We start from the raw sequence: 12,245 nt of genomic DNA, 5'->3' as shown, positions 1-12,245 counted from the left end.
AGAAAAGCCTGCCTGGAGTGGGAAAGAAATTTCCTTTAAAGGTGGGAACTGAGAAGAACATGGGGTCAAGAGAGGGTGTTAGACTGATGGTAAACACAAGAAAATAGAAAGGATGTAGCTCTCAGTTAAGATAGAATTGTTAGATATTGCCAAAAATATCAACACTGTACACATTTAAATTTACCTTACAGAACCTTCTGCAGAACATGGAAAACGTTCCATGTCTGAACAATATGTACAGGTACTTAGTGATATGTACAGTGAGCACCTTTTCTGAAATAAAAATCATGGTGAATGGACTTAGTATTTACTTTTTTTAAAAGGCTATTTGAAAATAGTATTATTTTTTGTGATCACCATAAATAAACATAGAGATGAGCATAGTTTTTAACTAAAGGCAGGGTCAAACAAATGGTTACGTTCACAAATGACAGTTGTGATGATCATTTATTATGAGCTCTGAGTATTTATTAGTGTAACCAAAAATGTTCTGCTTTGATAAAGGCTACTGATGGCTATGAATGAAATGTAAATGCTTGAATCCTGACAAGCATGTTTGCATATCTCAAGATTACAGGGCATAATTCAGCCAACAAATCCATAAACTGGTACTTGAAAAGCAGAGACCTTCTTACACAGAACAATGAATTAATTTACACTGTGTTCCCCAAATATGGTGCAGGCTTCATACTGAGTACATGAAATAATTATAAGTGGTACACAAAAATTTTTAATGGTAAAATCATGATTTCACAGTATAAAGTGTCCCATTTAAATAAGTTGGTTTATGCAATGGAAAGAAAACTATTAAACAAATAACTGTACACATTATGAGACCACACAAAAACTGTGAAAATGGCAGAGCAATGACTGAAGTTTGAGAAGTTGATGAAATGCAACCCAATTTATCAACTGTACTTTGTCAAGGACACTAGCTAGTGTTTTGTCATTAACCTTACTTATGTAACAAGAATCCTATTCTCAGCCTGACAAGAATCCAACCTCCCAATCCTAGACCAACTTGGTTACCTTAAAATAAGATAAAGCAGAGTTCCCAGACTATCCCAACACTAGAATCATCAAGAAGTACTTGTTAATCGCTGATTATTAGAGAAATGCAAATCAAAACTACAATGAAGTATCACCTCACACCGGTCAGAATGCCCATCATGAAAAAATCTACAAATAACAAATGCTAATGAGAATATGGAGAAAGGAACCCTCCCGCACTGTTAGTGGGAATGTAAAACAGTAGTTTTTTGAAAACTATGGTTGCACTATGCAAAGAGCAGTTTTTTAAAAAACTAGAAATAGAGATACCATATGATCCAGCAATTCCACTCTTGGATATATAGCTGGAAAAAGAATGAAAACTCTTAATTTGAAAAGACACATGCACCCCAATGTTCATAGCAACGCTATTTACGATAGCTAAGACATGGAGGTAACCCAAGTGCCCATCAAGACAACTGGCTTAAGAAGATGTGATATATACATATATCACATCTTATATATATATATATATATATATATATTCCATTATATAGATATATTCCATTATAGATATTATACATATATATATATAATGGAATATTACTCAGCCATAAAAAGGAAAAAAATAATGCCACTTGCAGCAACACAGATGGACCTAGAGAATATTATGCTTAGTGAAACATGCCAAAGAAAAAAACTATATGTTACCACTTACATGTGGAATCTAAAAAATAGTACAAATGAATGTATATACAAAACAGAAACAGACTCACAGACATAGAGAACAAATTTATGGTTACCAAAGGGGAGAGGAAGCGGGGAGGGACAAATTGGGAAGATGGGATTAACAGGTACAAATGACTATGCATAAAATAGATAAGCAACAAGGATTTACTATATAGCACAGGGAATTATACCCAATATCCTGTAAAAACCTATAATGGAATATCATCTGCAAAAAAAATGGAATCACTATGCTGTACACCTGAAACTAACACAACATTGTAAATCAACCTTACTTCAATAAATAAATAAATATTTTTTTAAAAGGAGCACTTGTTAAAATACACATTCTTAGACCACATCTCAGATCCACTGAAAACAGGAAATCTGCATTTTTGGCAAATGCCCTGGAAATTTCTATGAGTGGGAAAATTTCGGATATAATGACAGAAAGCACATCTGTATAAGTTCCATTTGCTGGCAGAAAAATGATAGTTGAGGAAAGAGGAGATTTAGGAAAACATGGAGTGATTTCTCCATGTTTGCCACTTTAAAGCTGGCTGTTATGAATGAAGAATAAATTTCACCAGGATCTGTAGTACACTGGGTTTTGCAAAACCAAAAATAAACAAAACAAATCACAGCATGCTTCTAAAATACAGTAATGCCCAAGTTCAGTACAAGCTTGAGGAAATTATGTATGATACTCTTTCCATTTGTATTTTAGTCCACATCCCAAAAGATATGAACTAAATCTGCTCAATTGGATAATGAAATTATTATCAATAACTTTTTTTAATCCATGAGCACCTGTGCCCAAAGGACCTCAAGGTGAATTAGCATTGTAACAGCAAACGTTAAACATGAAATAGAAGTCAAATTTACTGAGAAATAGAGTATCCAATTAAATTCCAAACTGGGACTAAAGCCTAGAGCTAAAATATTTTGCACAACCTTCCAAATTATATCTAAGTGACTTAACAGAAATAGTTGAAAATTCCAAAATCATTCTAAAGTGTTCAAATTTTTTAAATGCAAAGGATTTGGTATGAAAAAGGCATTTACTACTTACCAAATATCTATGGACTCCTCCACATTCCCCAGCCCCCTTGCACAGTCAAGGCCAAGGTCAAGCACTGTCCCCTGGAGTGTGAGCAAAAGGGACTGTGTCCTTTCTGAGTCTAAACATTTAAGAGCTTGTGTGCAACCCTTCACACTCTTTCTTTTTCCCTCCTGCATGGAACTTGGTGGCTTCAATGATGAAGGAACAAGATGGCAACAGCCAAGATCGCGGAGTGACTGCATGGAAGACAACACCCTGAACACTTGCCCAATGACATTAGATTTGGATGTAGCTAGAATGTAGCTAGAACTGAGCCTTTGTGATGTTAAGTCCCTGAGATTTCCAGGTGAACCTGTCGTTACCACAACATAACCCAGCCAGTCCTGACTAGTACACTTCCCAGTCACCTGACTTCTCTGGTTTCCAAATCAGAATTCTCCAGAGCAGAGGGAATTCATTCCATGGCTCTGCTCAGGTCCCATCTACCACTGAAGCTAGATAGCTTGACAGTGTACTTTCCATGGTTCTCGTTATACGTGGGAAACTGAAGCTCAGAACTGTTCGGCTCTTTGTCCTGGCTCACAGAGCATGCCAACGGCAAGACTGAACCTTCATGTTCCTGAAACCTCCTGTGTGTTATTTACAAACTTCTTTAGAACTATCTGGGCTCACACTGGACACAGAGAATCACATCAAGAAACATTTTTAAGTAAACATCTCAAATTCCATAGTTGAAGTTAATAGGTCAAAAGGTTTCTAGATTTAGTTTAGTTCCACCTCCCATAAAATATCTGTGAATTTGCCAAAGGAAAGAGCTAGCACTCAACAAGAAGTCTATGTGCTCCCCTATATTTCTCATCCACTAACCACATGGGGTCATACAATTTACATTTAAATTAATTAAAAATGAAAAATATAGTTCCTCAGCCGCACTAGCTGCATTTCAAATGTTCAAAGGACACATGTGGCTAGTGACTACTGTAGTAGACATTGCAGAAGATTTCCATTTTCAAGGAAGTTTTATTGGACAACACTGGCCTAGAATACCCTAGCCAAAAATATATAAATAGTATATAATGTATAATGTATAATATAGAATATGTATATACACACATGTATTTTTATATGAGCAAAACACACATATATATGTATATATGAGCAAAAGAAATATACTTTCTATGCAAAAACAGCTCCAAGACAAGACTCCCAACCCCCTCTCCCAACTAATATTATAATTATTATTAATGGGATAAAACTAAGAAAAGCAAAACTTCGGAGAAATAGCTCTGAGATTTTTAAAAAAGGGCTTTACCATAAGATCTGCCATATTAACTTTCAAAAAGAGTTTTGAGATGAGGCATGATGTGCAAAGTGTATGTTACCTCTAACATGGCAATATCCTGTCGATTTTCTGAGTCTTTGCTTTTTACCACCAAAATGCAAAAATCCTGAAACAGGCAGAGTTGGTGAAGCTGACGATCAGGACTATTACTGACACTGACCTCCATCGGGCACCAAAGCAAACTCAACCTAGAAAATACCAGGGGACCATCTATGTAAACCAAAACTCTGTGTGAGGTACTGTCCAAAATGACACCAGAAGATACCTACAGCAAGATGTTTTTCCCCTGCAGGCAAACCAACTGCAAACTCACTGCACTGACAATAAGATGAAAAGCCCAACAGGACCGGTTCTTTAAAACTGAAGAACTATGAAGGATATGCTGCAGGGAAAAAACTTCAGTATAATAGAGGAGTGGATGAGAGGGCCTCAGAGAGCTCTTACCATTTCTGACACTTGACTGAAACTAGCTATATTAACGAATACAAATGATGGTGAAGAAAATTATTTTTGAAACATGCAGGACTCAGAATGCATTAGTTATGTTACAGCTTTCCACTCCTGCCTATCTGTGCAGTGCATTTATGAGACTCAGGTGCCTAGGCTGCTTTCTTAAAAAGAAAATTATCCTAAACGCAGATGGCCAACAGGCACATGAAAAGATGCTCAACATCACTAATCATCAGGGAAATGCAAATCAAAACTACAAATGAGATATCACCTCACACCTGTCAGAATGGCTACCATCGAAAAGAACACAAACGTTGGCGAGTATGTGGAGAAAAGGGAATCTTCATACACTGTTGGTGGGAATGTAAATTGGTGCAGCCACTGTGGAAAACAGTATGGAGGTTTCTCAAGAAACTAAAAACATAACTACCATATGATCCAGCAACACCACTCTTGGGTACATGTCCAAAAAAAAACCAAAGACACTAATTTGAAAAGATACATGACCCCAGTGTTCATAGAAGCACTATTTACAATTGCCAAGATATGGAAGCAACCTAAGTGTTCATCAACAGATGAATGGATAAAGAAGATATGGTGTGTATGTATGTATATATTACACACACACACACACATACACACACACACACTATGGAATACTACTGAGCCATAAAAAAGAATGAAATTTTGCCATTTGCAACAACATGGATGGACTTGGGAGGGTATTATGCTAAGTGAAATAAGTCAAACAGGGAAAGACAAATACTGTATGAGATCACTCATATGCGGACTCTAAAAAATACAACAAATTAGTGAATATAACAAAAAAGAAGCAGACTCACAGATATAGAGAGCAAACGAGTGGTTATCATCAGAGAAAGGGAAGGGGGAGGGGCAATATAGCAGTAGGGAATTAAAAGGTACAAGCTACTAGGTATAAAATAAGTCACAAGGATATATTGTACAAGGGAATATAGCCAATATTTTATAATAACTATAACTAGAATCTAAACTTTAAAAATTATGATTCACTATATTGTACACCTATAACATATAATATTGTACATCAACTTTACTTCAATTAAAATAAATAAATATTCTACAGTGAGATACTGCTGCACACCTATTAGATAGCTAAAATCCAAAATGCTGACAGCACCAAATGTTGGTGGGGTTGTGGAGCAACAGGAACTCTCTTTTATTGTTGGCGGAAATGTAAAATGTTACAGTCACTATGGAAGAAAGTTTGGCAGAATCTACAAACTTAAACATAGTCTCACAATATGATCCAGCAACTGTGCTCCTTAGTAGTTACTCAAGGAAGTTTAAAACTTATATTCACATATAAACCTGCACATGAATGTTTACGGAAGTTTTATTCATAATTGCCCAAACTTGGGAGCAACCAAGATGTCCTTCAATAGATAAACAAAGCGTAGCACATCTAGACAATGGAATATTTATTATTCAATGGGCTATCAAGTCACAAAAAGTCATAGAGGAACCTTAAATGCATATTGCTAAGTGAAAGAAGCCAGTCTAAACAGGCTATAAAATGTCTTATTTCAACTACAGTACAATCTGGAAAAGGCAAAACTATAGAAACAACAGTAGAAAGATCAGTGGTAGCTAAGGTTTGGGGAAAGGAAGGGATGGATGAATAGGTAGAAATCGCTCATCATCAGGGAAATGCAAATCATTTTTAGGGCAGTGAAACTATTCTAAATGATACTGTAATGGTGGATATATAACATTATGCATTTGTCAAAACCCAACAAACTACACAACACAAAGAGTGACCCTGATGTTAACTATGGATTTTAGTTAATAATAATGTATCAATATTGGTTCATCAATTGTAACAAACGTACTACACTAATGCAAAATGTTAATAATAAGTGAGAGTGGGGGAGATGGAGAAAAAGGGGTAGATGGGAATTCTGTATATTCCGCACAATTTTTCTGTATACGTAATACTGCTCTAAAAAATAAAGTGCATTAATTTTATTTAAATCATGAATGTCCATTTCCTACTGTAGTATATTCCAGGGCTATCAGCATGTATACAGTACATGCATGTGTGTGCACACACACATACACAATGTCAATACTGGTGTGTGACCGCACTTTGAGAACTACTAGTCTATAGACTCATTAGGGGTAAGCCTCCTTTAAATGAAACCAGTATCGCGAAGAGATATCTGTACCCCCATGTTCACAGCAGCACTATTCACAATAGCCAAGACATGGAAACAACCTAAGTGTCCATTGACAAATGAATGGATAAAGATGTGGTTAGTTTTTATATATAATGGCAATATTATTCATCTGTAAAAAAGAAGGAAATCCTGTCATTTGCAACATAGATGAATCTTGAGGGCAACGTGCTATGTGAATTAAGCAGTCAGAGAAAGACAAATACTATATGATCTCACTTCTGAGAATCTAAAAAAGCCAAACTCATAGAAACAGAGAGTAGAGTGGTGGTTGCCAGGGGCTGAGAGGTGGGGAAAATGGGATGATGTTGGCCAAAGGGTACACACTCCCAGTTACAAGATGAATAAGTTCTGAGGATCTGAGGTACAGCATGGTGACTATAGTTAACCATAGTGTATTATATATTTGAAAGCCGCTAAGAGAATAGATCTGGAATCTCTCACCACACACACAAAAAAAGTAATTATGTGAGGTGATGGATGTGTTGTTAACTTAGAAAAAAACTTTTAAGGTAAGTCTCCTTTATCTCTTATAGAGTTTTTCTACTCTCTAACCCTAGTGCTGTGATCTAAACCCAACGCAGGCCCAATGCATGTTTGCTGAATGAGTCAATTAACTAGTCAATGAGATTCAGCTAACAAGATTGCAGAATTAATGTATTCTTTGGACTCTAACAACATGCAAAAATCTAGAGACAGCAAAATTTGAGTTTGGAAGAGAGGAGAAGAATGGAGAACAGGGGTTAGCTTCTTTCTAGTACTGTATAACTTACAATTCAAAGCTTTATAATCATGTCGGTTAATTATTAGACGCACCATTGAAAGAGATAACAAATAAAGAATTAAACAACTGAAATTTCCTACCTAGAATAGTGAGCTCCATTTTCTAACTGATTTGCCTAATATGTGTAAAATACACTATGTCCAGATCAAAGTTGTCAAAAACAAACTAGTTTATTCTGGTGTTTATCAAACAGTATTAAAAGACAATAAACGACTGTTTTCTATAATTGCTTTTCTAGCTACCTTAAATGATACAACTAGAGATTTTCCTTTGAAAGTTCTACTTAAAATCTGTACTTCTTTATGTATCACAGGAATCAGTAAATACCTGCTGGAAGGAGGAGCGATAAATGTTGTAAAGACGAGGCAAGACCCTTATTTTACCTATAAGGTACCACATCAATTTTTCAGAGAGCAGAACAACATCCTGAAATTTTTATGTGTGGAATTCTTTCACAGGAGCATTGTAATGCATTCAGGTTAGAGACCTGAGCTACCAAGCCAGCGGCTCTAACTTCCAATTTCTTGCCGATATAATTACCTACACTTTTTCCTGTAGAAAAACGATGCAAATGTGTCAATAATTATGTTATACAAAACTAAGCATTTTAAACTGAGCAGTAATATTAGAATACTGCAGCAAATACCCACCATGAATACCCATATTTGCTGCCTCTAGGTACCAAGGCGACCACTATTTAATAAGCAGCAAGGCAACCACATCTTCTATTTGTTCTGGAAAGGAATTTCTTCTTATTGTCAGTGGGGCTTCATTCCCATCTCCGCAGCAAGTGCTCACGTTGAGAGATGCATCTAATTAAGTGACTCCATGCACTTGAGAGGAGAAGGCAAACCAATTCCAAGTTTAATATGATCCTTTTTTCCTCTGTAATGAAGTTACCTCCTCCTGCCTGCTGCAACTCTGAGGTACAATTTAAGTCAAGCACCAAAATTTGTTACTTATGGAAGCAACTCTCTCAAGCACCTGAATCATTAACTTGTTTTATTTATCTGTTTATATGCCTAGTTCTGGAAAGGATTTAAGACAGAGAACATTAACTGTTTCTAGGTAGAGACCTGGGATGGCTCACAAGACTGGGCAATGTCAATCAGGGAGAACATGCAAACACCTAAGTTCCAAAGGAGATTGCGGCCCATCAATAAATATTTACTGGTACCTACTATGTACAAGGCATATGTGCTAGGCACTGGGGATATAGTGATGAGCACAACAGAAAAAGTTCCTTGCCCTTGACCGAGACTGCATTCTAAAGGTGTACCCAGCACCAGAAGAGAAGGCAACGTGCCAGGTTGCCTGAAAAGTTGGAGTCTAGCTGGAGAAGAGATGCCCCAAGGCTTGGTGCCTGCCTCTAAGCCTCTGCATAAGCATATTTCATAAGAGAAAAGAGGCATTTGGTGTGGCTATAGGCTATAAATGGGTACACTGGGTGAGTCAGAAGGAAGCCAATGTGGGCCAATAGAAGGAAGATTTTTTTAATAAATAGACCTGTTCAAGAATGGCATAGACTGCATCATAAGGTAATGAGCTCCTGATCATGGGAGGTTCCAGCAGAGGTGGGAAGACTCCTCTGGTACGTTTCCTGGAAGTTGGCTGTGACAGGAAAAAGCAGATGCCCTAGGACATTAGATTACTTCCCATTTTATGATCCATGAGACTTCAAACACACAGGGCCTTGAACATCTCAGCCCTTATAATTTTAGCTTTAATGAGAGGCTTTAGTGATCATATAATGATATAATAGGCCACCATTTCTTGGTTCCCTGCCATTCAGCGTCAGACAGAAACACCAAACACCGATTTTTGGTCGCTATGCTGGGTTCCAGAGCACCAAGTGGCTTCAAAATGCCAACTGCCTCTCTGAAAAAGAAGGAACTCAGGTCCTGGGAGTAAAAGCACACTGTAGTAATCACCAAGGGACACCAGTCATGAGGGCAAAGGCAAGTCTGCAAATACCATTGATATTGGACGCAAAAGAATCTGTCAGCGTGGGCAGAATTTCTAAAATGGCCCCAACGATGTCCTGCCCTAATCCCCAGAACCAATCACTATGATGAGACAGCGCCCCCATGCTTACGCTGTGCTACACGGCACAGCTGACTTCAGGTAGGGAGATCACCTTGGATTATCCAGATAGGCCAAATAGAATCACATGATCCCTAAAAACAGGGCGCTTGCTCCAACTGGTGGCAGAAGGGAAGTCAGAGAGAGTCAAAGCATGAGAAGGATTCAATGCACCATTGTGGCTTGAAGACAGAGGGGGTCGCATGACAAGGAATGTGGGTGACCTCTAGACGCTGAGAGTAGCTCTTGGCCGACGGCCAAGAAAATGGGGTCTGAAGTTCTACAACCACAAAGAACTGGCTTCTACCACCAACCTGAATGACCTTGGACACAGATTTTTCCCTGAGCCTCCAAATAAAAGCCCAACCCAGCTGAACCTTGACGGTGGCTTTGTGATTCCCTGAGCATAGAGCCCAGCTGAGTCCACCACACTTCTGGCCTACAGAGCTAGTAAATGAGTGTCGTCTTAAGGCTCTCGGTGTGTGGTCATCTGTTATGTAGCAGTAGATAACCAAGGCAGCATCCAAATGGTGAAGACAAAGAGGTGTAAACCGGACATACGGGTTGGAATGGTCAACATTCAAGGGCCACACCTCCACCACCTAAGTGAACCGGGTGAGTTCAGATCCAGAGACATGTAAGGAAAGCCGCACCCCAGAAGACATGGTTGAAATCATGGACAGAAAAGGCCCAACTCCACCTCACACCTGTGAGAATGGCAATCATCAAGAAGACAAGAGATAAGAGGTGCTGCAAGGATGTGGCAGAAAGGGAACCCTTGTGTACTGGTGGTGGGAATGTAAATTGGTGCAGCCACTATGGAAAGCAGTAGGGAGGTTCCTCAGAAAATTAAAAATAGAACTACCATATAATCCAGTAATCACAGTTCTAAGTATATATTCAAAGGAAATGAAAACAGGATATTGAAAAGATGTCTGCACTCCCATGTTCATTGCAGCATTATTCACAATAGCCAAGATATGGAAACAACCTAAGTGTCTGTCAGTAAATGAATTGATAAAGGTGTGGTATAAATATACAATGGAATAGTATTCAGCCATGAAAAAGAAGGAAATCCTGCCATTTGCAACAACATGGATGGACCTCAAGGACATTATACTAAGTGAGATAAGCCAGATAGAGGAAGATAAATACTGCATGATAGCACTTATATGTGGAATCAAAAAAAGCCGAAATTATAGAAACAGAGAGTAGAGTGGTAGTTACCAGGGAGTGGGGTGTGGGGGAATTGGGGAGATGTTGTTTAGAGTACTTGCAACTAGATGACAAATAAGTTCTAGAGATCTAATGCACAGCACAGTGATTACAGTCAACAATACTATATGATAATATTTCAAAATTGCTAAGAGACTAGATCTTAAATGTTCTCACAAAAAGGAAATGATAATTATGTGACATGCTAGAGGTGTTAACTAAAGCTAGAGTGGTAATCAAATCACAATGTATAAATGTGTCAAATCAACACGTTGTACACTTTAAACTTACTCAATGCTATATGTAAATTATATCTCAATTAAGAAGGAAAAAAGGGAACGGAGGGAGGGAAGAAGGAAGGAAGGAGGGAAGGGTGGGAGTGGGGAGGGAGGAAAGAGAGAGAGAAAGAAAGAAAGTGAGAGAGAAGGGAGAGGGAGGGAGAGAGAAAGAAAGGGAAAGAGAAAGAAAGAGAGAGAAAAGGGGGAAGGGAGGGAGGGAGGGAGGGAAGGAAGGAAGGAAGGAAGGAAGGGAGGGAGGGAGGGAGGGAGGAAAAGGCCCAATTCACTCCAGCAAGAAGGGGAAGGGGAACTACAGCTTACGGAGGCCCTGTGTGATGAAAGCTAGGTGAAACTCTCCTCCTCAGAGGAGGAGGGGGCTGCCCTGAAGCTGGTGACAATGGGGTCTGCGTCCTGCTGTCATTTCAGGTGAGCACCAAGTGCTGCTAACACCCAGATGCTGCCTGGCTTCACTGGGTCTGTGCCCCACGGCGCTCCGTGGTGAGGGTCCTTGGAGAGGAAGAGGAGTGTGGGGCAGGGGCCCAGGGAAGCCCTCACCAGCTGCCTCTCCAAGTCCAGGCAGGTGTTTATATCCTGAGCTTGAAATTCACACAAAAGTAGAACACCCTGCTCTGGACCACTGGACAGTCTGGCAGCTTTGGGCGTTCTAAAAATTCTCACCACACAAGGGTACATCTCTCACCAGGAAGAGTGTATCAGCCTTCCAATGGGTCTCCTTGCTTTTGCTCCTGTCCCCCTTGAGCCGATTCTCACACAGCAACTGAGTGATCCTCTTAAAACACACAGGTCTGACCATGCTGCCCTCTAGTAAAACCTTCCAGTGGCTTCTAAGTGCTTCCAGGGACCTGGAAGACCCACCGGGTGGACCTGCCTCCACCTGTCTGGGCTTCTCTCCCAGCCCTCTCCCCTCGCTCCTCCAACCCCTCTCAGATACTGCTCCCTTCTGCTTTGAGGCCTTTGAACCTCTTCTCTTTTCCTGGAATGTTCTTCTCCCAGATACCTACTTGGTTCCCCTCACTTCCTCTAGGCCTCTGCTCAAACACCACCTTATCAGAGAGACCTTCCCAGCCACCCTAGAAAG

General features: G+C 39.3%; 1 protein-coding gene across 3 annotated transcripts in view; it reads right to left on the bottom strand.

Annotated features, from left to right (window-relative positions):
* The window catches only part of FRMD3 (FERM domain containing 3), a 315,701-nt gene that overhangs the window by 268,529 nt on the left and 34,927 nt on the right, over nt 1-12,245 (bottom strand). The window contains exon 1 of one of the 3 annotated variants that reach the window (XM_033415860.2): nt 2,789-2,958. The exons of the other annotated variants lie outside the window; for them this stretch is intronic. The gene's annotated coding sequence lies outside the window, so the exon portion shown is untranslated. Of the gene's footprint in view, nt 1-2,788; nt 2,959-12,245 lie in introns of those variants that run through there. 3 annotated transcript variants of the gene reach the window in all.

Source organism: Orcinus orca, chromosome 6 (assembly GCF_937001465.1).
Source record: "Orcinus orca chromosome 6, mOrcOrc1.1, whole genome shotgun sequence".
Taxonomy (NCBI): Eukaryota; Metazoa; Chordata; class Mammalia; order Artiodactyla; family Delphinidae; genus Orcinus; species Orcinus orca.
Note: the sequence above shows the minus strand (reverse complement) of the source record. Positions and strands in the feature narration are given on the sequence as shown.